This window comes from Acomys russatus, chromosome 31 (assembly GCF_903995435.1).
Source record: "Acomys russatus chromosome 31, mAcoRus1.1, whole genome shotgun sequence".
In the NCBI taxonomy this organism is placed as follows: domain Eukaryota; kingdom Metazoa; phylum Chordata; class Mammalia; order Rodentia; family Muridae; genus Acomys; species Acomys russatus.
In genome coordinates, this window is record NC_067167.1 from 43,450,046 (window position 1) to 43,476,715 (window position 26,670).

The window sequence follows — 26,670 nt, forward strand, 5'->3', positions numbered from 1 at the left end:
AATGAAAATCAATATCTTATATCTCTATTAACTTAAAATATCTATCTTGATCTTAAAACATCTTAAGCCCTAACCAACTAAGCTTAGTTGTAAAACTAAAATAGCTGGTCTTCAACCCCATCAGACACTTGAGAAGGAATAAAGCTTAATTACCTAAGTGAACAGGAAGTGCAGGTTAGCAGCTTCCAAAATGAAAAAAATGATTGAGACAGTTTACTGCCTGAACAGTCACCCAACACTATAAAGTTGGCATCATCTTCAGCCTTCTAGCCCAATATATCTGACAGACATATTTGCGAGGCAGGAACTATTGAGGACTTGCTTACCCTGTCTTGGCAGAGTTCGGCCATTGACTCTGCCTGTATCTAAGCTTGTCCATTTTTAGGCAGAATTCTGCCTGTTGCAGAAATGAGGACATTTTGTCCAGTATCTGGTTTGCCACATTTGAAGCCAACTCCATAAGGAGGTTCTTTGATGCTCATCATCTTCTTTGAGATAGGCTGAGTGTTACCAAGAGGTAACTTGTCCTGTCAAAGAATCTTTAGACTAATAAAAACATCTTTAAATGCCATGTTCTGTAGGTCTCTGGGGCTTTTGAAGACTTATTTAATTATTTTACCTTTTATTTGTATAGAATCATATCTATCTGATATGACCTAGAATATATAATCTTGTGATAAAATTAGATTAGTATTTGACATGACCATGATTTGTTCAACTAACAGTTTAGCTTGTATTACTTAATTATCCTAAATTGGCTGCAGCACCAGTTTCAAAGTATTGGAAGTAAACCTTGTATTATAATTGAGTTGGATGGGTATAATACCTCATATTAGAGTAGAAATGTGTGTGTGTGTGTGTGTATGTGTGTGTGTGTGTGTGTGTGTGTGTGTGTGTGTGTAGAATAATCTTAGATTTGAATTCTATACCAGTGTATCAGAATTATACTTATTTTGCATCAATATACAAAATTCTATACCAGTGAATTAAAAAAACCTATTTGTGAGTAACAATTAAGGCCTTGAGTTGAGGAGCAGATTGAATAATCTACCTTTTGTTCTATCCTCCCTCTATATTTCTATATCCCCCTTTCTTTCTTTTCAGCTCTTATCTCCTTACCTATGAATGAAAGATAAAGGAAAAGAGAGATGTCCCTGAGTCCAACCTAGCATTCTCTCTGTATAAGAGCAAGAATAACTTATAACCAAGTCCCAATGAAAATAAGCTTCTGGAAAAAAAAAGAAAAAGAAAATAAGCTTCTGTAGACCAAGAGAGCAAACAGAAACCTACCCAATGCCCCTTAGAGGAAATGGGACATTATTGTCTTAAGGTTTCTTCAGACTGATTTAAGGCAAATAACTCCTATGAAGGGGCCCAAATAAAGTTGGGTAAAATAGTTAAGCAAGCCAGAAGTAGCATTTGTGATCCATTTTCTTAATATTGAGCAATTCCAGGCTTAATAGGAGTCCTGTGTGGGACAATCTGAAATGCTGGACCAATTGGAATCAGAAGCTTTCTACAACGCTGTCCTGTTCTGATGGGTAACAGCAACCAAGGCGCCTGGGCCTAGAACATGAAGGATGCAAGATGTCAGCATCTAGCATGCTGAGAAGAATTAATCCTGTCAGGTCTGATCCAGCAACAGTGTCTGGTTCTTTTGTTTTGAAAACATAATTTCTCACAAGCACTATGCAGTTCTAACATTATAATTGTATGAGGTCCACGGGATGCACATAACAATTAAGGCTGGTTCTCTGCTCATTGTATGAGCAAAAGTAGGACATCTGCAAATCTTCCTTCATGCCATACTAAGAATGGCCTCTAATAATAAGTCATAGAGAATCCGTAACCAACATGAAGCTTTGTCTGTGCATAGACATTTCAACCAGTCTTAGAGCTATTCCCATGTAGTGGGATTAACAATATAAATTACCTGCTTGTTCTGCAGTTTGAATTCTTTACATCCCCCTCCCTCATCCTTTTTCCCTCCCTCCCCTGGTGCTTAGAAAGAGGAGCCCTCCTCCCCTAACATCTGACCTGAACTTATCCAGTGCCCTCTGTACTACCTGTAACCTCTTCCTTTGTGGCCTGGTAAGCCACCCTGCCCGGGGGAAGTGAACAACATTAGGAGGCCTGAGTCCACATCAGAAGTAGTCCCTACTCCCCATATTGTGGGACCCACAAGGAGACTGTGCTGCCTGTCTACTACATCTGAGCAGAGGGTCTAGGTCCACATCCTACAGGGACCTTGGTTGGCACATCAGTCTCTGTATTGTGATGTGGTTAACCTGAATTACATGCCTAACATCCTCTTATGAGTGAGAATATGCCATGTGGGTCTGAGTTACCTCACTCAGTATGATTGTCTCTAGTTCCATCCATCTGCTTGCAAATTTTAATATTTCTTTGTTTTTGATAGCTAAGTAGTATTCCATTGTGTAAATGAGCCATAGTTTCTTTACCCATTATTCAGTGGAGGGACACTGGTTGTTTCCAGATTCTGGCTATTACAAATAAGCCTGCTATGAACATAGTTGAGCAAATGTCCTTGTTGTATGGTAGACACTCTTTAGGGTATATGCCCAGGAGTGGCATGGCTGGGTCTTGAGATACACTTATTCCCAATTTCCTGAGATAGTGCCAGATTGATTTCCAAAGTGGTTGCACAAGTTTGTACTCCCGTTAGCAATGGAAGAGTCTTCCCCTATCTCCGCATCCTTGCCAGCATGTGCTGTCACTTGAATTTTTGCTCTTAGCCAATTTGAAGGATCTAACATGGAATCTCAGAGCCATTTTGATTTGCATTTCCCTGATGACTAGGGATGTTGGGCATTTCATTGTCAGCCATTTGATATTCCTCTGTTGAGAATTCTGTTTCACTCTGTTCCTCCATATTTTAATTGGGACATTTGGCTTGGTGGTGTTTAATTTATTGAGTTCTTTATATATTTTGGATATTAGCCATTTTTTAAGAGATAGGGTTGGTGAAGATCTTTTCCCAGTCTGTAGGCTGTCATTTTGTTCTGTTGACTGTTTCCTTTGCCTTTCAGAAGCTTTTCAGTTTAATGAGGTCCCATTTATTAATTGTTGATCTTAGAGCCTGTGCTATTAGTGTTCTGTTCAGGAAGTTGTCTCCTGTGCCAGTGAGTTCACGGCTCTTCCCACTTTTTCTTCTAACAGATTTAGGATGTCAGGTTTTAAGTTGAGGTCTTTAATCCACTTGGACTTTAGTTTTGTGCATGGTGAAAATATGAGTCTATTTGTATTTTTCTACATGTAGCCATCCAGTTCGGCCAGCACCAATGGTTGAAAATGCTATCTTTTTTCCATTGTATGGAATTGGCTTCTTTGTTCAAAAATCAAATGCCCATAAATGTGTAAGTTTATTTCTGGGTCTTCTATTCAATTCCACTGGTTAACCAGCCTATTTCCATGCCAGTAACATGCTGTTTTTATCACTGTTGCTCTATAATACATCTTGAGACTTGGGATGGAGATTCCTCCAGAAGAATTTTTATTGTACAAAATTGTTTTAGCTATTCTGGGTTTTTTTGTTTTTCCATATGAAGTTGAGAATTGATCTTTCAAGGTCTGTAAAGAATTGTATTGGAATTTTTATGGGAATTACATTCAATCTATAAATCTATATATAATCTATATATAAATATAAATATATATCTTTGGTAAGATGGACTTTTTACTATGTTGATACTCCTGATGCATGAACGTGGGAGGTCTTTTCATCTTTTGATATCTCCTTCTATTTCTTTCTTCAGAGACTTGAAGTTTTTTTGTATAAGTCTTTCACTTGCTTTGTTAGAGTTACACCAAGATGCTTTATACCATTTGTGACTATTGTGAAGGATGTAGTTTCCCTAATTTCTTTCTCAGCCTATTTATCATTTGTATGGAGCAGAGCTTCTGGTTTTGTTTTATTTTTTAGTTGATTTTATATCCAGCCACTTTGCTGAAGGAGTTCCTTGGTAGAATTTTTAGGGTCACCTTTGTATACTGTCATATCATCCACAAATAGTGATAGCTTGACTTCTTCCTTTCCTGTTTGTAGCCCCTTGATCTCCTTTAGTTGCCTTATTGCTCTAGCTAGAACTTCAAGTAGTATATTGAAGAGATATAGAAAGACTGGACATCCATGTCTTGTCCCTGATTTCAGTGGAATTGATTTAGTTTTATGTTGGCTATAGGCTTGTTGTATATAGATTTTATTATGTTGAGGTATGTGCCTTGTATTCCTGCTCTCCCCCAAGACTTTAAACATGAATGAGTGTTGGATTTTGTCAAATATTTTGGCATCTAAGGAGATGATCGTGTGATTTTTTTTTTCTTTCAGTTTACTTATCTGATGGAATACCTTGATGGATTTCCATATATTGAACCACCCCTGCGTGCCTGGTATGAAGCCTACTTGGTCATGGTGAATGATATTTTTGATGTGTTCTTGGATTTGGTTTGCGAATATTTTATTGAGTATTTTTGTGTCACTGTTCATAAGAGAAATTGGTCTGCAATCCTCTTTCTTTGTAGAGTCTTTCTGTGGTTTAGGTATCAAGGTGACTGTGGCCTCATAGAATGAGTTTGGTAATGTTCCTTCTGTTTATATTTTACAAAATAGCTTGAAGAGAATTGGTATTAGCTCTTCTCTGAAAGTATGGTAGAATCTGCACTGAATCCATCAGGCCCTGGGCTTTATTTGGTTGGGAGACTTTTGATGACTGCCTCAATTTCCCTAGGAGATACAGGGATATTTAATTTGTTTACCTGATCTTGGTTCAATTTTGGTAGTTGGTATCTATCGAGAAAATTGTCCATTTTGTTTAGGTTTTCAAATTTTGTGGCATATAGGCTTTTGAGGTGCAACCCAATGATTCTTTGGATTTCCTCACTGTTGTTATGTCTCCCTTTTCATTTCTGACCTTAATATGTTGGAGATGCCAGAGGTATGAGATACCTGCTAAATAAAGCTGAAGATTAGATGTAGAACCAGCCCAAGAGAGAGAGATGTGTTTCAGTTATCAAAGCTGAAGGGAGTTGGAAAGATTTGGTTTTTTGTTTGTTTGTTTGTTTGTTTGTTTGTTTTTAGACCTCTACTGTCCCTGGTCCAGAAAAAATCAGGGCCAGGGCCAAAGAGAAAAAAGTCAAAAACTAAGTAGTGGAAAGATTTGTGGGTTTTTTTGCTTGTTTTTTTGTTTGTTTGTTTTTAGACCTGAAGGGAGTTGAGGATCAATAGATCACTTTGACATCAGACATGGAAATGAAGAGTTTGAAATTTTCCCTGTTGGTTTTCAGTCTTGCTTTGGTCCAGTATTTCCTCACTATGCTATTCTTCCCCCTTCCTGGAGTGGTAATGTCTATTCTGTGCCACTATATGATGGAAGTATGTGATCTGCTTTTTTAATTTTCCTTTTACAGGGATTCCAGTTAGGAGATTATCTTGAATCTTAGAAGAGGCTTTAAACTTTAGACTTTTAAGCAGTGTTGTGACTCATAGAGATTATAAAAACTTCTGAAGTTGGACTGAATGCATTTTTGCATTATGATACAGCTACAAGCCTAGGGAGGCCAGGGCCTGGAATGTGGTAGTTTGAGTAGAAACGACTCCCCTTAGGCTCATATATTTGAACTTTTTCACCAGAGAGTAGAACTTTTTTTTTTTAATTTATTCTTGTTACATCTCAATGTTTATCCCATCCCTTGTATCCTCCCATTCCTCCCTCCCCCATTTTCCCGTTATTCCCCTCCCCTATGACTGTTCCTGAGGGGGATTACCTCCCCCTGTATATTCTCATAGGGTATCAAGTCTCTTCTTGGCTACCAGCTGTCCTTCCTCAGTAGAAGGAGTGGCCTTATTGGAGAAAGTGTGTCACTCAGGTGAGTTTTGAGGTTTCAGAAGCTCCTGCCAGACCCAGTCTTTCCCCCTTACCACCACCCCCTCAAACCCCTCTGCTTCTGGATCAGAATGTAGCTCGCTATTATTCCAGTGCCCTGCTTGCCACTGTTTTCCCTGCCATAGTGATAATGGACTGACCTTCTCAACTGTAATCAAGATCCCAATTAAATGTTTTCTTTTCTAAGATTTGCCTTGGTCATAGTGCCTCTTCACAGCAATCGAACAGTAAGTAAGACACTTCTTTATCCAGACAAAGTATATATGAAATAAAAAATATATAACTATAACTATATTACTATGGTAAAAGCCACGAATTGGATTACTTAAACAAATTTATTTTCTCATAGGTATGGAAGCAAGATGTTCAAGATTGAGGTGCTGGCAAAGTAGGTTTAATATATGTTCAAGTGATCACTTACTTTACTCAAGCATTGAGCGTCCATCCTGATGTCTTATTGTTTTTGACAAGTTCATATGTGATACAATGTACTATGATCATATTCATCTTCCATTACCCTCTTTTATCCTTCTCCCATTGATGGTCACCCTCTTCCCAACTTGTCAACTAGTCTTCTGTCTAACATCTACCTTCAGGTCTTTTTATTTTTCTTCCTCAAGTTGCTTGTGATCATGGTCTTTATCACAGCAATAGAAACCTAACTAGAATGCTTGGCCACTGGTCACTTGTTGCCTACCTGTTGTCCAGCATGTCAGACTCCAGTGCCTCCCAACCTTGACACATCCCTGGACCACAATAAAAGACCCAACCTCCATGCTGGTGGCTCTTTCCCAAGTCCAGTCTAATCATTTTTTTTACAGCATCCTAAAGCCTCCCAAATCCCAAGTTTACTCTCTACTTTTTAATTGTCTGTATCCTCTGCCTTCCTCTGCAGTTCCTCCAGAAAACAGAGCCTTTCTGTTTCCCTCTAGTCTTTGCTCTGCACCTTGTACTTAAAAAAATATCTACCACAGTGCATATTCAGTTGTTATGGAATGAATGACATCATAAAACCTGAAACTGTATTATTGGAGAAATTAAAAGTCAAAGCAAAGGAAATTTTCAGTCTTGACGGCTGATACTCTTTTAGTCCATGCTGTGTTACTGACTGAGAGGGTCTGCTTCACTAGAGCACACTGGCCATGAGTATTTGGGCAGTTCAGGTCAAGCTCCCTAGTAGAAAGTTGTCCCTAACAAAGGGGAAAGCCCTGACTAGATAGAACTGGGGTTGGATTAATTGAGAGATACTCGACCTTCTTTTTGTATCTCTGTATTTCTTGCCCATGCAACACTGGTCTAGAGGGTGTTAGAGACCCATGTGTTAGCAGAACTTAAATGAAGAAGACTCTAATATGCCTTGGTGAAAAATGTCATGGAAATATGCCTACAAGACCGAGGTATCTCCTCCAGTTAATTTGTTTTTCTTCCCTCAAGTAATTGGTTTTCAGAGAAGATCATGTTTTCCTTCCAGAGAAATTCAATAGTAGCGCAGAATTTAATCTTTGCCTATTTTAATAAAACTTAGTATGTAAAACAAAATGTAAGGAAAAGACATTCAAATACAGTAAATTTGATCTCAGAAGTAATCATAAATATAAGACATCCACAGACACAGGAAGGGACAGGGCTGTCAAAAGTTCAGTGAAGGTATTTCCACTGCAATGTGTGGACATGAACATGTATGGCTGGTAGAGATAATAAACACCATCCAGCTGTCAAAGATATGTATATCCATCATTCCACAGGAAAGCTGAAGCCATATGCATGATATGTAAGGTTTGTCTCAAAGGATGAACAGCACATCACTCACAAAGTTTCCTTATGGACAGAACTGTCAGGTTACTGCTGACACTCAAACCTACACTTACACTTTTAGGGAAGTGACACTGCCAAAGAGGAAGAAGGATGCTTGTGGTACAGAAAGAAGGAGACTACAAACAGCAGGGTCTCACTGTCAGAGGCCGGAAGCCATCTGTTTGTGAATCTCTGCGCAGGAAGAGCAAATAGTGAAACGATGACTGTGCTTTTTCTCCACGAACTGTGACCTAATCTTTCTTCTTTTTGTATGCCTTTATTTTCTCATTTTCCTAAGGTTAGCATATATATTAATTTGTAACTTTAAAAAAAATTATCTGTGTGAGTGTGTTTGATCTGCATGTATGCCTATGTTCTGTGTATATGCCTGGTGCCCACTGAGGTAAGATAACCTGGAAACAGAGTTACTGACAGTTGTAAGCCATTATGTGGGTGCTGGAAACTGAACCCCAGTTCTCTGAAGGAGCAGAAAGTGCTCTTAAACACTAATCCATCTCTACAGCCTCTGTTAAGCTGTAACTTAAAGCAATTATTTTAAACTAATAATATCCTAATTAACTTTAAGCCAGTAATAATTATATAGCAAATACATAACTGATATATACATATGTGTGTGCATTGTTCCACCATCTGTTTCATTCTTAACAAATGCAATTTGTTTTCTATAAAATGAAGAGAATGCTTTCCAGATTACAATATTGATCGCTCTAAGTGAATTATGAGCAAACTACACCCTCCCTGGCCTACAATATGGCAGCTTCTTCTGCACATATAGAATGAAATGAATACCACACCACCCTCAGTGGCCATTCAGAAATGTCTCCGTGAACATAAAATACAATAGAACTTTGTTAGAACAGTGTTGGTGATCAGACCTAGCGTTGTGAGCCATGATATTCCAGTCATTTGCCTGACATTTTCATTCCAGGCTGTAAATAAGAAATTCTCTCTTATTGGTTCGCCATCCCCTCAATCTCTGCTCCATTTTTATCCCTACACTTCTTTTAGGTGAGACAAATTTTGGGCCAAAGGTTTTATGGGTGGGTTGGTGTCCCCCTCTCTCCACTGGAAATTCCACCAGGCTAAGGAGGTGGCCATGTCAGGCCCCATAGCTCTCTCTGCTAGGATTCTCAGCTAGGGTCACCCTGTATACTCCTAGGAGCTTCCCCTGTCCCAGGGATGTCCCACCACCACTTCTGTTCCCTCTACTGGTCCTGCCTCCCCCAACCAACCCCCACCCCACCTCCACTCTCCCCATACCTGATTCCCCACCCTTTTGCCCTTCCCACCTCCTCTCCCACCCAGTTCCCTCCTTCCATCTATTTTAGATCTGTATTTTATTCTTTTTCACACTTTTCACACCAGATCTCTTTTTCACACTTTTCTTCGCCAGCTTCTGCTAAAATGGGAGCACACTCTTTCAGAAAATTAACTTGAACTATGAATAAGAATTCACTCTAGAAAGGATTTATTTAACCTCCTCAACACAGAATCCACAGTGGGGGGGGGGAAAGTCACGTTGAATGCATGGCTGCTTTAGAAGTCCCAGAACATTGCTCTTAAACCCTCCCTCCCCAGAGCCTTCCCCAGTGCAATTTCTCCTAGTGTGACTTCTTACATGCATCCGTTTTCCGTGACTTCCCTCATTTCACTGTGTGAAGAGAGAAGAGTTCGGTTTTTTACCACGGCATGGCCACCACCTAACAGGAGACCTGGCACACACCAGGAGTTCATTAGTAACCCATGCCTAGAAAGGCTCAGAGATATTCCTATACAGGTTGTTTCAGGCTATAGTGCTTGACAAGAAGACCCCACACTTGTGTCAACTCAAAGTACTAAACAGAACTCTGACTTGTAAAGTTAGTGTTGTGGGGACTTAGCTCCCAGATGTCCCCATCCTTTTTGAATGGCTTTGTAGATGTGATGAAAGAAAGGCCTTAGAATGAAGAGCCACCCTTGGTTTTCAGGGTAGCCCAGTGTGATCGCTCTTGATGCAGAGCGCCATCTTCTGTCTATAATCGTGAACTGCAGCGTAGTGGCTTTGAAGACAGAGGAATGAAGAGCCAGAGATACTCTCCCTTGGAATCACAGCCCTACTGTCGCCTTCATTCTGAAACCTTTGAGAGTTTGAATTCGGGCCTGTATGATTTAAGGTGTCTCATTGCAAGCCCCTACATTCTGTGACGATAGGGTTATCAGCAACTGGAAACAGACAGATCCCCAATCGCTGGCCCTTCGCAACCCAGAGTGAAGCTCTCCGAACCTCTAATTCTTTTACAAGAATAACCGACAATGGATGCTCACCTAGGTGGGTTCTTGAAAGGATGGAAGGTAAATACGGTGCAATGCCTGTACTCTCCCTGTAAGGTAGGCAGTAGTTCCCACCGCCAAGGCTAGAGTCATGAGGTCCTAGCCCTTCTGCGAAGAGGAGCCGGAGACCTGGCATCTGAGGCTGATGGTTAATGAGTAAGCTCTAATCTGATTAAGGTTTCTGGGTCTTCCATAAATTCTTCTCTAGGCATAGACGTCTATCCCGGCTGCGGCAGTCCCACCCACCTGTAGTAGAAGGTGGGACGTACCGTCAAATGTCATTGCCACCTGTAGCCTGATCCCGGCGGTCCGAGAGATGAGAGAAGAGAGAAGGCAACAGAAGCCTTCTCCAAAGACATTAAACTATATGGTCAGCCCTACTGGCTCGTTTTGAAGCAACTATTTTCATTTGCAAGATCCAATTAATAACATATAAACTATTACCAATTTCCCACAATTAGAGACAGATTTTAGTCAGTGCGCCTTCCTAGCATTTACGATGGGCTTAGAGTGCCGCCTCGTGGCTCTTATGAGTAACAACACAATGATGATTTTTCTCCTTAGAAGGGCAAGGGAGAATCAGCCTGGCTCAGGATTAAAAACCCCAAGGTTTCAGATGACTGACCAGCTCATATTTCATGGTCTTGCCTAAGGGAGGCACATCCCAAGACTTATCTTAGATGACTGACTGCCTACCCCAGCTAAGAATGGAACCAGCTAAATCAGTGTGTTCATTCATTCCATTTACCTCTCAAATAATTTCAACAGTGTATTTCATTTACTGAGACTCTCTTGACAAATTCTTCACCATCACAAGAGAACATAAAACTGATCCTGTGTGTATCTGTGGTCAAAATACCTGAGGGGAAATTTTAAGAGAAAAAACACTTATTGTAGCTCCAGGCCTCAGAGCTTTAAGATGCACGTCACCAGTTCTGTGGATTCTGGATTGGTAATGAAGCAGACTAGAAAGAAAACAAGAGCATGCACAGGAGGAGGCAACTCACCTCATGATGAGAGGAAGCAGCCAGGGAGGAGTGAACCTTCAGAGGTCCAACTCCTGACACGTCGTTCTACCTAACATTTCCAGGACCGTCTGGGAACCAAGAGTACACCATATAAACCCATGGTGATATCTCATATCCAAACCATATCTTTTTTTGCCTTGCTGGTTTTAGACATAATTTTTAATATACAAAATACTGAGTGGTTACTGTTTTAGTTGCTTGTCTTATTGCTGCCACAAAACCTGACAAAAGTAACTGAGGGTAGCTTTGCTTGTTCTCATGGTGGGGATGTTCTTGTGGCAGGAGCCTGAAACAGTTGGCTGCTGGTGGCCTGGGAAACTGGAATGCCCCATTTGCTTGATTAGTCCCAGCCTCCATAAAATGGTGCAGTCAACAATTATAGTGGGTGTTCCCACTGCAGGTAACCCAATCTAGAAACTCCCATGCAGACTTTCCTAGAGGTTCGTTACCATAGTGATCCTCAATCCCATCAATCAAGATTAATCACCACAGCTCCCATCCCTATCAATGAAAAACAAAACAAAACAAAAACACTTGACCTGCTGCTCAGGAAGGAGGGTGTGAGTCTGGGGGCGTAATGCAGGGCCTTCATAAAGAGCAAGCATGAAGGAGACAACACAAAGAAATAGGAACACTACAGACTCTAACATACAGCATGGAAGAAAGTGACAGGGAAGAAAAGAATTCCCTATCCCAAGGGATGGATTTGAACACAAACTGGAAAAGGTAAATTTTCCAGAAGTGAATATAGAAGATACACACTTGTGGAAGGAGGTGCCACAGGCATCATGAAATAGATGCTAGGAATCACCAGGTGCCTGCCAGTCTATATCACTTGTCTTAATAGTCATGCTGAGGCAAAGACCACACACACACACAAACACACACACACACACACACACACACACACACACACACGCACCACAGAAGTAGTTCTGCAGGAGGCACAGCCAAGAGACTTGGAAAACCCCAGAATCACGTGAACACCCCTCCAGAGCCAACAGACAGCTCATGCACTGGAAAGACCAGCACATCCAGGCCAAAAGGTAAACACAAACATGGGGCTGGCTACCTAGAGAACCTAGTCATTGAAACTCTTACAAGAAGCTGACCATCCAGCATAGAAAGATGAGTGAAACTTACCTTGGAGCAGCTCTAGTCGAGTACTAGATAACTCTTTGTTTTGTTTTGTTTTTTTGTTTTTCGAGACAGGGTTTCTCTGTGTAGCCTCGACTGTCCTGGACTCACTTTGTAGATCAGGCTGGCATCGAACTCACAGCAATCCACCTGCCTCTGCTTCCAGAGTTCTGGGATTAAAGGCATGTGCCACCACCACCCAGCCCGAGGACTAGATAACTCTTAAGGAGGGCTGACCCCACTCACTTCTGGGCAGAAATTTAATCCAACAGGAGGAGGGTTACTTGTTTGAACCCCTCTGAGATACTGCACACAAAAGGAATCTATCAAACAGGTTTGGACTGGAGATACCAACAGCAGCTCTCCCATTAGCATGTGCTCTGGAATACCTCTCAAGGAAGGGAAGGATCCAGCACCCATCCCAGGAAGGATCTCCTTTAATTTTAGTTTTTCAGTCTTTGCTCTCGCATTACTAAATCTTTTTTTAAGCTTTCGTGTTGCTTGGTTAAGTTTGGATTGTTCTGTCTATTCAGTTGCATCTTCCCTGCTATTTCTTACCTAAAACCACATTGGTCCCTCTCGTGCCTGTCTGGTGTTCTTTTCCCAGTCGCCTTGTTAATCCCACAGATTTGAGAAGGAAGACCACTGACCATAATCACAGACAAACCAATTAAAGCAAGGTTGATCCATGCACATGGGCTGTCTCCCCCTAAGGAGGGGTTCAACAGATTAGTATTGAACATGGGAAGGATAAGGTTTTTAATTTCGTTTGGTTTTTTTGAGATTTATTTATTTGCTTTATGTATATGAGTGTTCTATCTGCATGTGTTCATGCATGCCAGAAGAGGGCATCAGATCACATTATAGATGGTTGTGAGCCACCATGTGGGCCCTGGGAATTGAACTCAGGACCTCTGGAAGAACAGACAGTGCTCTTAACCACTGAGCCATCTCTCCAGTGGATAATGTTTTTATAGGTCAAGAGTAGTTTTTTCCAAATGGGGAGTTTGGCAGGCAAAAAAAGCCAAGGTGCAGAAGCAGAACATAGGCATAATAAGTTGGTCATAACAACCTTTTGAAACAAAGGCACGATTATAAGGTGGTCATAACAAGGTATAACTTAAAGAACTGTGGAAACTACAAAATGGAGAGATGGTGAGTAATGGAGACACAGTGAATATGATAAGCAAGGGAAGGGAAAGCAAGAGGCAGGGCTAAGAAAACACAAGAAAATAAACAAGAAGAGCAAGAAGGAGGAGATTTTCAAAAGTATGCCTAGCACAGACAAAGTAATCCAGAATATGTGTAATCTGTGCTTAACACATATGTATTACATGTACACATATCTGCAGGGAGCATGGCTCAAGATCTTTAGAGAATACCTAAACTCATAGGCTGACCAAACCGTGTGTTTTCTTATGTGTACATGTACTTTACACACACAGAGTTTATATATTAGGCACAGTAATAACTTAATTGAATAATTCCAACAATAGAATAAAATAACATTACATGTGCCTCTGCTCCTCCTCTTTGAATACATTATTAAGTAAAATAAGGGTCACTTGGCCACAAGCACTGTAATACTGTGACAATCTGGTAATCAAGAAAGCTACTAGTTAGCTATTATGTGGACACACAAAACAAAACACAAGTCACATCCCAGGCCAGAGGCACACAAGAGTGTAGGATTTTATCAGCAGCTTGATAAAATCGAAGTTCTGCTTTCTGATTTTTTTGTCCTCTTAGTGTTCACATGGTTGCTTTCCATGGGTAACAGAAACCATGAAAATCAAAAGTGAGAGTAGTGTGGCACTTCTGTAATCAAAATAATAACTATTCGCACATCAGATTCCACAAAGAAGCCAAAATTACTTTCCCTGCTTCCAAGAGGGACCGGTTACTCACTGACATTATAAACGATGTCTCAGCAGCAGAAGCAGCCTTCACTGTCGGAGCAAACTAGTGAACGCGGCCTTTGAGCATGCGCGTTCTGAGTGACCCTCCTGCTTGTCCTAGCTTCCCACCCTTCACGTTTCCTAGCTCGTTTTCTTTTGAAAAATAGCTCAAGTGTTCTGGATATAATGCGATAAAACTTCTAGTAAGCCAAAAAAAGAAAAAAAAAAGAAAAAAGATATTAACTGAGCCTAGAGATGGAGGAGGATTCCAGCTATTTTAAGAAGCACTTTCTTCAAAGGAATCATTAATGTCTGTCTTAAATTAAAGGGATGGGAGAAAGAAAGTGGAGAGACAGAAAGAAATCGACCAACACATCATCAGTTTATTTCCTGGAGCTGTAATGTAATGGTTCCTTATTAGTCGTAGCATACTTGCTGTTTGTTTCTTTGTTTTGCTCTTGTTAGGCAGGCTAGCTTTACCATACTACCTAATGTGTTTGTTAAGGCAGATGCCATTGTGAAATTTTAACTGTTTCCACTAAATAAGCCAGTGCTCTGACTCTGTTTTCCAAGGAAGAAAATACTACAGTTAGGGCTGACCTGCTCTCCCCTGTAGGCTGGACATACATGATGGTAGGTAGCATGTAGACGTTTTAGGTGGGCAGCAGCTCCCTCTTCCGCAGGTAGGTCACACTGATTATCACAACCCCCACCTCCATCTTGATCTCTCATTTTGGAGGGCCCAGGGGTACTTACAGGAGCCAGTCCAATGTTCTGATACTGTAATGTGACTTCTGAGGAGAACACTTGCTCAAATGATACAGTGTGTCGTTCCGTCGTTCCCTGCAGTTGGCCACTCTGAGAAAGAAGTCTTTCTGCTTTGGGATGCCCTTCCATTTGCATTTTAGGAATTTCCTTTGATTCTCATCACTAGCCTGGGCTTGTTTGTTTGTTTTTAATTATCTTGAGTATATTTCTCACAAGACAAGGGAGCAAAGCCTGGGGTCTTCCACTGCGATCCATGTTATACTGTGGTGTGCGTGGATGGCTTTAGTGAATGTTCCAGGATGCGACTAAAGAGATTTTTCTAGGCTGAGAATGCTCTGCCACAGTAGCCTACTCAGAGCCTCCCCCTCAGAATGAGCATGGTCTGCCTTACTGTACCTTATTTATTTCATTCCTAATTATCAACACGGGGCAGTATTAGGATTCATTTCAAATTATTTTTGCTTCTTTTCAGGATGATATTATTTATAGGTTTGAAAATAAACTTTTTTTATACTTTAGCATTGTAGAGTCTCAACCCGTACAGTAGCTGGACACTCAGTGATAGGGAGGAGCTGGTCTTGCCCAGAACTAACCAACAGAAATGTAATGAGACTGTACTCATAGTTTTAAATTTCTTAGGAACTACATATTTAAAAAGTAAAAAATAGGTAGAATAAATGCCCAATAATGTATTTTATTTAACGCAATCCATTTAAAATAATATTTCTGCATATAGTAAATATGCAATTATTAATGAAATATTTTACAGTTTTATACACCAAGTCCTTGGAATCCAAGCTGTAAATTTCCACCACAAATGTTTTGCCGAGCACTGGTCACAGTGATGCGAGCCTGTAATTCTAGAGCTTTGGGAGCTAAAGCAAGAGGAGTGAAGTTCAAAGTCGGCCTGGAGTGTGAAGTGAGCTCATGTGCTACATAGTGAGCCTCAAAACTTCAGAGAGAGGGAACAAGGGAGGGAGGCAGAATGACAGTTCGGGACATCGAGAAAACACTGGCCCATAGACAGACTCTACAAATTTAATGGTGGAAAGGGCAAAGCCAAGTTGTTGAAATACTTCAATGATTCTAATAAATGTATTGTAAAACAGTTTTTCATTAAATTAGCTAAGGTTTAGCATAATTAAAATCCACTCTAAACAAGCTCATTTCACAAGTTTGATGGAGACTGTGTAGACCACTCCCACTGCCAAAGCTAGCTACACTGTCAGGCTTGTGGGTCATGCGTTTAACTGGGACGGAGAGATAGCATCTCAGATCTTACACGAGGTACCTGTCCATGAAGTTACATGTCTACAGTAACCCTTGACAACTGTTCTGCTTGAGCTATTTCTGTGGGTTGGATGGGTCCCTTAAAAGTTCACAACAGGAGACAAGCCTCAGATTCACGGGCTAATCATATGCAGAGCTAGGACCCTCAGGAGGTCATTAGCCCTGGGGGAGGCTTTCTAAGGAATGGGAACCCACTTAGCCACACTCTCCTCCACACATCACCAGACAGCAGGTACCATGCACATGGACTTACCAGCCTCAAAAACTGAGTCAATTAAGTCTTTTGTGATTTATCCAGCCCCAGGTATTGTTACAGCAGCAGAAAATGGATCAACAGTTATGCTGAATCTTATTCAACTAGAACTTTACCGTTCTGTCAAACTTTAAGTTTGACCATTATTTTTTCTTTTCTTTTTCTTTTCTTTTTTTTTTTTTTTTTTTTTTTTTTTCTGAGACAGGGTTTCTCTGTGTAGCCTTGGCCATCCTGGACTCACTTTGTAGACCAGGCTGGCCTCGAACTCACAGGGATCCGCCTGCCTCTGCCTCCCGAGTGCTCGGATTAAAGGCGTGCGCCACCACGCCCGGCTCCGACCATTATTTTTTCAAGAAGCTTTTTGTTTGGTTCTCTTCCCCAGTGCCTTCTAACTCACTCATGCAGGACATCCACACCAGGCTAGGACTCCCATTGCTGACTGGCTTATTGTGGCGCCACAACTCACTCTTTCTCTGTTTGTTTGTTTGGCCCCAGTCTCTTTTTGTTCTTTGCTTGTGTGTTTGTGGTAATATCTCTTGCTGTGTCTTCACTTACACACCTCTTTTCTTCTGCAGTGTCTTGAGCTATTGTTAATACCCATCCAGTTGCTGTAGGCGTCATGCCTAGCATTTCAGCTTGGGCTTTTTTAATGACATGTGCTTTTCTTCTTATCCCAGGTGTAATTTGCTCACCTTTCTAGCACGTAAGCAGCAGCTGTAGTGATTATATGAAGTGTACACTCAAGAGCCCCTTCAATATTCTTGCCTTCTATTATCCATGCTGGTTTGAGTCTTTTCCTACTCTTTTCTTTTCTTTTCTTTCTTTCTTTCTTTCTTTATTTATTTATTTATTTTATGATTTTTTTTTCTCTATATCTGATTCCAATACACCATTGGGTATCAAGAAGCTCTTTATGCTCCTTTAGCTGTTTAGATATATTTTTATGGATGAAAATTAGTTATGTAGAATCGTCTGATGCTTTCAGGCTCATTTTTAGTTTTCTTTGGATAGACCTAGAAGAGTTTTCAGTATAGGTATAATTTGGCCTCCTGCCCTAATTAAGAAGTCACTCTGGAAAATGGGAAAAATGAAGGGTGTTCCTGGCACTGTGTGATCCGTGGAAACAGTCTTGTCCTCTTAGCCAGCTGCACTGTCAGCCAGATGGGTCATGTGTTTAATTAGGACAGATAGAGAGCATCTCAGATCTTACACAAGGTACCTGTCCATGAAATTTACTTCCCTCATGTTTGTTTACAGATCCATTCAGTAGATATGAAGGGACCCCTCTGCTCATGTGTTTTACCTCTGATAGATTGTTTTGGCTGCCATGTCATTGTCTTAAAACTTACAAACATCAAGAACTTATTCATCACGTTCTGGAGGCAGAGCAGGCCAAGGTCAGGGCAGCAGGGCTGGTGGGGACTCACACTGGATCTGAGACCACCTCCTGGCCATCTTCTTACAAAGATTAAGTTTGTGAACAAGCTCCTTCATATTTAAACTTTATAAGACCACAATTCCCACTCCTAAGATTCTGCCTTGTGGCCTAAGCATGTCCTAAAAGGCCCAACTGCCTGAATCCATCATCATGGATGTGGGATTGCAAGTATGGGAGAAGGAGGGGGCACTCAAACATTCAGACTATAGTTTATGCCTTCTTGCCCTGACACACACCCCTCTCCCCAACACATATTAACTCACCAAAAGCACCTGGTCTGTTCAGGTCCCCTTCAGTGAGCCAGGCCACTGGTGTGCTTTCTGCACCAGTCTCCTTCTCTTAGGCATTGCTGTCCAGTGCTGTCTTTAGTTCAGTGCCTCAATACTGTTGCTTCACAGCCTTGGTCCAATCTTACAATTGTTTATGGGCAGAAAGTAAATCATGTTGGTCTACCAGTTGCTGTGCATTGAGTAAATATTGACAGACTGCCTGCTGTACATGAGAGAGTTTGAAGAGCCCTGGAAATAGACTATTTAAAGACATATAGTCTCATCTCTCACCTTGCTACAGTCCAGCATAAGAAAGCTCTCAGGTGTGATAGAGAGCATGGAAAATGCTGTGAGACTAAGTAGGGTACAAAAACAAAAACAAAGACAAACAAACACACAGTAAAAAGATCTAATTTAGCCCAGGAAATCCAAAAGAAAGATTCCCAAGATGTAATATTTTAGCCAGAATTTAAAGAATGAAGAGAATTTGGTATGTGTGCTCTGAGGGGCAGGAAGAATGCCAAGAGAACCAGCCAGCGCTGAGCATCTGTGGCACAGTGGCACCCCATGCGTCATCCAGCCCAACACTTAGACTTCCAAACCTGAAATAAGAGCCCAGAGACACGCCGGGCGTGGTGGCGCACGCCTTTAATCCCAGCACTCGGGAGGCAGAGGCAGGCGGATCGCTGTGAGTTCGAGGCCAGCCTGGTCTACAAAGTGAGTCCAGGATGGCCAAGGCTACACAGAGAAACCCTGTCTCAAAAAAACAAAAAAAAAAAAAAAGAGCCCAGAGACTGCCACGCCAGTACAGCAACCACAGGGTTGCTGCTCAAATGAGAGAAGAGAACACCAAAACACCTTGCATCCTGGTATTTGTCATTTTACAGTCTATGATATGACATACATGATACCTAATTTTATAATTTATTTTCAATCAAAGATAATTATGGCTAAAATTGTACTCAAGATGTATTTTTAATTGCCATTATTTTAATATATTTACAAAGTGCATGCTGTGAAGCATTTGGAATTTTGTTTTGTTTTGTTTTTGTTAAAGTACAAGAGAGCACAAAACAGAAAAGAATGAACAGTGCTGTGAAACCAAGACAGTCTCATAATGGCTGGTGCATGTCCACTCAGTTTTGTACATGGCTGATCACACCCAGGAGAGTCCCGCTCAGCAGGCTAAACTATTAGTGCTTTCAGACATTTGGGGAGACGCATCCATTGCCCCAATCAAAGCTCAGTGGGCCTAATAAATGTCAATTAAAGCTCCTGGAAGACTTTGAACCATAAAACTCATTTGAAACTATGTATGTATTGACTCACTGGGCTGTCCCAGATCTGTTCTAACATATATTTACTAGCCGGGCGTGGTGGTGCACACCTTTAATCCCAGCACTCGGGAGGCAGAGGCAGGCAGATCGCTGTGAGTTCGAGGCCAGCCTGGTCTACAGAGTGAGTCCAGGACAGCCAAGGCTATGCAGAGAAACCCTGTCTCAAAAAAAAAAAAAAGTAATACATAAAGTGTATTTACTTTTACCATGGGTGGCCTGGGTGCACATAGCTGCCTTGTATTTGCATAAATATTTCCCAACAGTTACCCTAAGTAACTGTATTCCTCAGGGATGGCTTATAAGATGGACTATGTATTAAATGTCAGTAGAATTCAGTTTGATATATATACATAATCAACTAGGTGTGTACCAGGAGCAGAAATACAGGAGAGAACGAAACAGACCCCATCAATCTGGAAGGGTCTTCTAAGATGCTGTTGGCCCTTTCCATTCCCTGACTATGTCAAAAATGACTTAACTGTTACTTAAAAGACAATTACTTATATAAAATATGTCTTTGCTAGCTTCTAAGCTTTGCAAAAGCATTTGTGTCTTATGTGTAGTTCAATAATTTAGGTGTCCAATTTTTCCACTTTAGTTTACGTAGCCCAAGCTGCCAGCTGCTTGAAGTCATCATCTTCCTCTGCTCTCCTGGAAGATGCTAGAACATAAAAATGAGGAAAATCAGTCATCAGTGTCATTTACATAGAAAAAAGGTAGGAATTGCATGTAAAATGTGTCTTTGTATACAAATGAAATATAAATAAGTACTGAAAGCAGCAGGCCTGGCAAATGTTTTGGGAACTGTGTGAACTCGGGTCATGGGAGGGTAACAGACCTGCTTGAGATCGGTGCTCAGAGGACGGCATGCTGGCCTGGGCTGTGCTGGGAGGGAAGAAGAAGGCACATGTGAAAGCTCCATGTTTGTCATCATCTTATTTAATTCCTCCTGCTCTAATTGCTCCAGTTCTGCCAGCAGCTCTTCCTGAACACCGGAGAAAGAAAGAATTATGAAGCTACTGTTTCAGGGGGGTGGGTTCCCTAAACACAACAAGGAGAACATCTGCCACCCGATTGATATGTGGGAAACCAGTGAAACGGAATATTTATTTTAAGACTAAACTTTTTTTGCAACACTGAGCAATGATTAGAAATGAATATTTTGGGTTGTACAAATTTGTTGTAGTTAATCTTATAATACTTCAGTAAACAGCTATTCAAGTAATTTGTGCTGAATATATAATCTCCTCAGGTTCTGGAAATTCACACCTTGATTGTTATTTTTCCAGTATGCTCTTTTTTCCTCTCCTGTTGAGAATCTCTGCAACTTTAATTAAATGAAATAAATAGTTTATTTGAGTTAATGCTATTGAAAATAAAACAAGCATAGGAAAATATATTGCACAGAAAGTTTAAGAAAAAAAGATACCGTAGTTCCTCTATCAAAGCATCAAAGTCAATATCAATTGTGTGTTCTCATGATTTTTTTTTTTTTCAGTGCTGGGTACAGAACACAGCAGTAGCTTGTTCATGCTCTACTTTTTTTTTTTTTTTTTTTTTTTTTTTTTTTTTTTTTGAGACAGAGTTTCTCTGTGCCACCTTGGCTGTCCTGGACTAACTTTGTAGAACAGGCTGGCCTTGAGCTCACAAGGATCCGCCTGCCTCTGCCTCCCAAGTGCTGGGATTAAAGACTTGCACCACCACCGGCCGGCTCATGCTTTACTTTTTAATTATGTCCCCAGCCCATGTGGTTGTGTTAACCAAACTTCAAAATTAGAGTAATGCATTTTTCATTTGCAATGGCCCCAACATGTTAAGATGGCTGCCTTCATCTTAATGCATCCTGTACCCTGCACCTGTAGAAAGCTAAAGTCGGCTTGAGACTTGAAGGATGTGGGTCACCTCTTGCCTAGTCTGAGATAGCTCACAGCAACTAACTTGGGAAGCCCTCCAGCATACATCAGCCCTTCCAGAAGGGAGTAGTTGTAGAAACAAGACTTTTCATTATACTTCAGAAGCTGACACCATAAGAAACTGTAGAGAGCCAAAAGGCAGAAAGAGAGGCTTGCCTTAGGTGGGACCATGCTTATTCACAGCAAGGGGGCATAGTGTCACCCACGTGTGTACATGGGCAAAATGCCTACAGAAGAAGATGAGATGTGGTCCCTGATAGGGGCAGAAATACTTAACACGTTCTCTACAACGGAGGCTGGGAAGTGTAGTCTTTCAGCAGAAAACTATCAGAAAAGATCTATCATAACTGTATATCCATCCAAATAGATTCCTTAGTTATATATTTGCCCATCATTTAACAAATTTATTGAGATCTGATTCCTGGTCAGAGCAATGGTAAACCAAGTACCCACTACATCCAGGGAGCCTATCCCTGAATTTATGCACATACACATTTATATTATATGTGATTATTTTGTTGCTGTTGTTTGTTTTGTGACAAGGTCTCTTTTCATATCTCAGGATGGCTTTGACTTCACTACATAGCCAAGGCTGACCTTGAATTAACAATCCTGCACTTCTACATAGGGCCAAACAGTAATATTTTGGGCTTTGTGGGCCAGATACCTTCCTGTTATAGGATCTTCTTTCTTATTTCCTATAGTTCAAGAGGCTGGAAAGCACCCTTGCCTTGAAGACTACACAAAAATAGCCATGGCCAACTTGACCTCCAGGCCATGTTTTGCCAACCCCTTATGTATATGAGTGTTTTGCCTACATGTGTGTGAGTGTACCACATGTGTACCTGGTGGCCACAGAGACTAGAAGAGGATATCAGATCCCTTGGAACTGGCAATATGGATGAGTTTGATCCACTCTGAATGCTAATAATAGAACCAAGCTCCTCTGCAAATACAACCAGTGCTCTGAACCTCTGGCCCATGTGCTAAGCCCCAGATCACTACCATTTTCTAACATTACTTGCCGCAAACTGTTTCCTAACACTCCTGGGCCACATCTTCATTTTTTAGACTCATCCTCCATCATATGACATAGAAACAGGAAGCTGCGCTATTCTGTCCCTGTGGAATATGGCTAACACCATACTCATCCTGGACATGTGGCTTGGCTGGAACCACTGGTATTCTCACGGTGGGCACCACCAATGTAACTACAGTCTTCCTGGGCTGTGGGACTGAATAGTGTGAATGGAACGGGAGTGTAAATGACGCCACTCCACAATTACACAATTACTTGTTTTATAGGCTGAGTAATAAACAGAGGGAGCCTAACTCCTAATTTAACAGCCACAGAGCACAATCCATCTGCTGCCTGGAGAGTGACACCGCTGCTGCATTTGGCCAGATGTGAGAGCTCAATTCCTCATAATGAGACTATTTATTCTCCACCCATTACAAGTCACTAATTTTACATAATCATGTGCTGTTCTCTTCTTCCTTAATAGCTGAAAACCTAATTAAGAAGCTGTTTCCCAAACTAGTCATCTTTCCTGGAAATCAGCTACTAACACCTCATTTCCCTCCTAGAAAATTCACTTTCTATAAATATAATTTATCTGCTAATCAATGAGCAAGTTGTCTGCATCATGTGATCGGAAGCTGCCCTCCATGGCAGCCACAGGACCACACTCTGTAGTATTGCACCCACCTCATCAAAGCCACTGGCAAACTGAACCCTTTGAGAAAATGCCTCAGAGATTTCCTGGGCAATGTCCTGCTGCTCTGTTATATCTTGCATCAAGTCGTCGATCTTGTCTAGATCTCTGGGAAACAGTTTGTTAAAGTTTTAGAATTTCATCCGACACTTACGAACCTTGGCTTAATTCTATATGAAAACCAGTTAATTTCAGATATACTCATTAGGTATTTCAGTACCATAACAAAAATTCCTGGTCACCAATGTAAAAAACAAAAACAAAAAAAAATGAAAAAACAAACAACTAACTTTCATGTCAAAAAAATTTAGTAATTCTGTACAATCACATGCATTTTCAATATTACTTTCTACCTTTGAGAATCACTTGAAATAACATAATTTTGTCATTAACAATATTTGTAGATCAGTTTGGAAAGTGCACGTGGTAGATAGAACATATGTGGCACCACTTGACTGAGATCACAAGGCAGCTCTCACTAATCTTTAAACAGGAAAATCACTTTATATAGCACAGTAGTTCCGAAATGCTGACTCCTTGAAGGTTTTCCCCTGTAGACTGTGTGTGGGAGGGAACTAAAGACAGCAGGACTTGAGCCAGCATGCCCTCACGGAGGCCACAACCTCAGCAAATGAAGACAGGGAGGTCCAGGCTCAGGGCAGCTACTTCAAAGTCTTCCTGGTGGACAGGTCAGGTTTTGTCTTGTTTTTGTAACAGTGTTTCTGAATCATTCCTCCAGCGCAGAAAGTAGGCCAAGCAGGTTAGCTAGAAGAGAAGTGACAGTGTCCTCCATAATTAACTGGCCTCAGCTCTGAAAGTTTGAGCCCAGTGGAACTCATGTTTTCGTCAGTTTCTCAGACTCTTACCATACCGAAAAGAATTATTTTGTCATTTTCCTACCTCCCTCTATGCTCAATATTCATTAGGGTTGTAGTAAATGTATTTATTAAAGTGAGTACAAGACATGTATGGCTGAAGTTTGGGACTGTGACTGAACATCTGTCCAAAAGGGCACTATCATCTGATGCTACTAAGGGAGGTAGCCAGAGCCAAAGCTGGCTTTGCACTCCACTTCATTCAGCACTCAGCTTACCACAACTGGGGGGGACCAGGAGTCCAGCCATGCACACACTGATCCCTGAGGTTCAAGAACAACAGCTGCTTGATGAGTTACCGAGGCAAGATGTTCTTAAAGAGGTCTTCACAACCCCAGCTGTTTCTGTCCCCTCTTCCCATTCTCTGGAACAACATCTGTCTCTCAGCACTTGCTGCTTTTCTAATCTTTTGGACAGAAATGTACATAATCTGCAAAGGTCCCAAGGTCTGCGTTCCTCACCGAGAACGCAGACCAAATGCATTCAAAGTACTGACTGAGTGTTCACTGTGTGTCAGGAACTGTGCTAGGTATATCTAGTATCTCACTGAATTCCCAATGACCAGACCATGTAAGTAAGAACTTACAGGTGAGGAAACTGAGTTGGAAGAAAGTCATTTGCCAGGGTACATGGCAATTGTGGAAACAGGATTACAGCAGAACAAAACAAAACAACCTATAAACCCCAATTTTTGTAACTAATATTTTATGTCAGTGGTTTTCAAATATTAGCAAGTGTCAGTCCTGGCCTGGAGAACTTGGTTAAAAACAAAGGTCTAATCTCTGTCTTGTTTGAGGGATGTTGGGTTTCTGCAACCTCTTGAATCACTTTTAGCTAGATGATTATGATGCCCACCAAAGTTTGGCAATCACTATTCTACAGTTCTTACACCCTCACTGATGTTGGCATTGCTAATGGTTTTCACAGATGGGATTTCATAAAGGAACTGAGAAATGTTGAAAGGAAATTTCTATTATGTTTTTCCTTCAATTAAAAAAAAACTGTCACTGTAAGTTTGAAACTATCTCTAAGAGAACATTCAATTCAATACACTGAACAGTGACCCAGTCCCACCAAAATCATAATATAACTTCAAAGCATTTCTCAACATTGAAGATGAGGAGGCTGAGTCACACATGTTTTCATGAACTGCTTTCATGGCCTTGGCTGCAAAGCCCATGTTCCGTAAGACCTCAGTGTTGGTGTGCGAGTTCCCTAGCGCTTCTCGCTGGAACTCGATGGTGGAAAGTGTGCCGTCAATCTGAGTGAGCTGCTTCTCAAACCTCTTCCTCCTCTTCAGGGCCTGCAAGGCAGCTACATCAGGAAGAAATTAAGGTTTGTATCAGAAGAAACAGCCTCAGATGCAGGAGAAACAGACTCAGAACTGTTGACACCTGAAGACAAAGAGCATATTAAACAATCCAGAGGCACCTACAGGGAACATGTCACTCCATCTCCACCAGTCATTCTCTCTCAAACACCCTGCTATTCTTTCTTCCAAATATCTGACAAATGTAAGAGGGTAGGAAGCCAACTTTCCTGTTCACTAAGTATGCCACAGAAACATTGATGCTAATGCTGGATTTTGGGTGAGGTATAGGTTAGAGATATTAAGAAAAGCCATACAAGGGTGGGACTAATGGGATACAGGTCCAAGTTTCAAACACATTACAAAAGAATGCCTTAGGGGGGAAAATAAAATATAAACTTAACAAAAAAAAAATCATTGGAGAGATGGCTCAGAAGTTAAGAGCACTGGCTGTTCTTACAAAGGTCCTTAGTTCAATTTCCAGCAACAACATGGTGGCTCATAACACTATCATGAGATCCGGTGTCCTCTTCTGGCCTGCTAGCACAATGCAGGCAGAATACTGTATAAATAATAGATAAACCTTGTTTTTTTTAATCCCTTGGGCACAAAACGCTGGGTTTCTCTTTACTCAGCTGGTGCCACAAAAATGCAACCAGTCAGAATTACCTGCAGCCTGTTACTTCATAAATACTCTCATTTGCATAGTTAAAATTGCATGGTGGAAAATAGTAAACAAATTTTCTTACCACAACCATACAAGGACTCTTTCGGCATGGCTACCCAGGAACCATCAATTGAGTACACATGACATAGTTTAAAGTTGTTTCATAAAAGCCATTGGTCTCAGAGATATGGAAATGAGTATTATAGATAAAAGGGTGCTGTAGCATCCAAAACATTTATGTAAAGCAGCAATGGATATAGTTGTATTTCTTAACAAAATACAAACTACCTAACCTATTTGGTTTTTTTATTTTGTTTATGGTCTTCTTTTTCAGGTGGATAGAAATGCATCCCTTGCAGGAGTTGGTATTTTCCTTCTACCAGGTGACTCACATGAATTAATCTCAGGTCCTTGGATTTAGTCTTACCTTCTGAGCCATCTCACCAGTCCTACTTTTTTTTTTTTTTTAAAGTACTTCAAGGTCAGCCACTTTGGCTTTTTTTTTTTTTTTTTTTTTTTTGGTTTTTCGAGACAGGGTTTCTCTGTGTAGCCTTGGCCATCCTGGACTCACTTTGTAGACCAGGCTGGCCTCGAACTCACAGCGATCCGCCTGCCTCTGCCTCCCGAGTGCTGGGATTAAAGGCGTGCGCCACCACGCCCGGCTTGCCACTTTGGCTTTTAAAATATCATATGTCAAACTAAGTTTTACTTTTTATTTTGTAATTAATTAATTAATTTTGAGACA

At 41.0% G+C, this 26,670-nt stretch overlaps 1 pseudogene; it reads right to left on the reverse strand.

The window, feature by feature from the left end:
- Window positions 1-20,045: 20,045 nt before the first annotated feature.
- Window positions 20,046-26,035, reverse strand: LOC127183643 (charged multivesicular body protein 4c-like; annotated as a pseudogene).
- Between the last annotated feature and the right edge of the window lie 635 nt (window positions 26,036-26,670).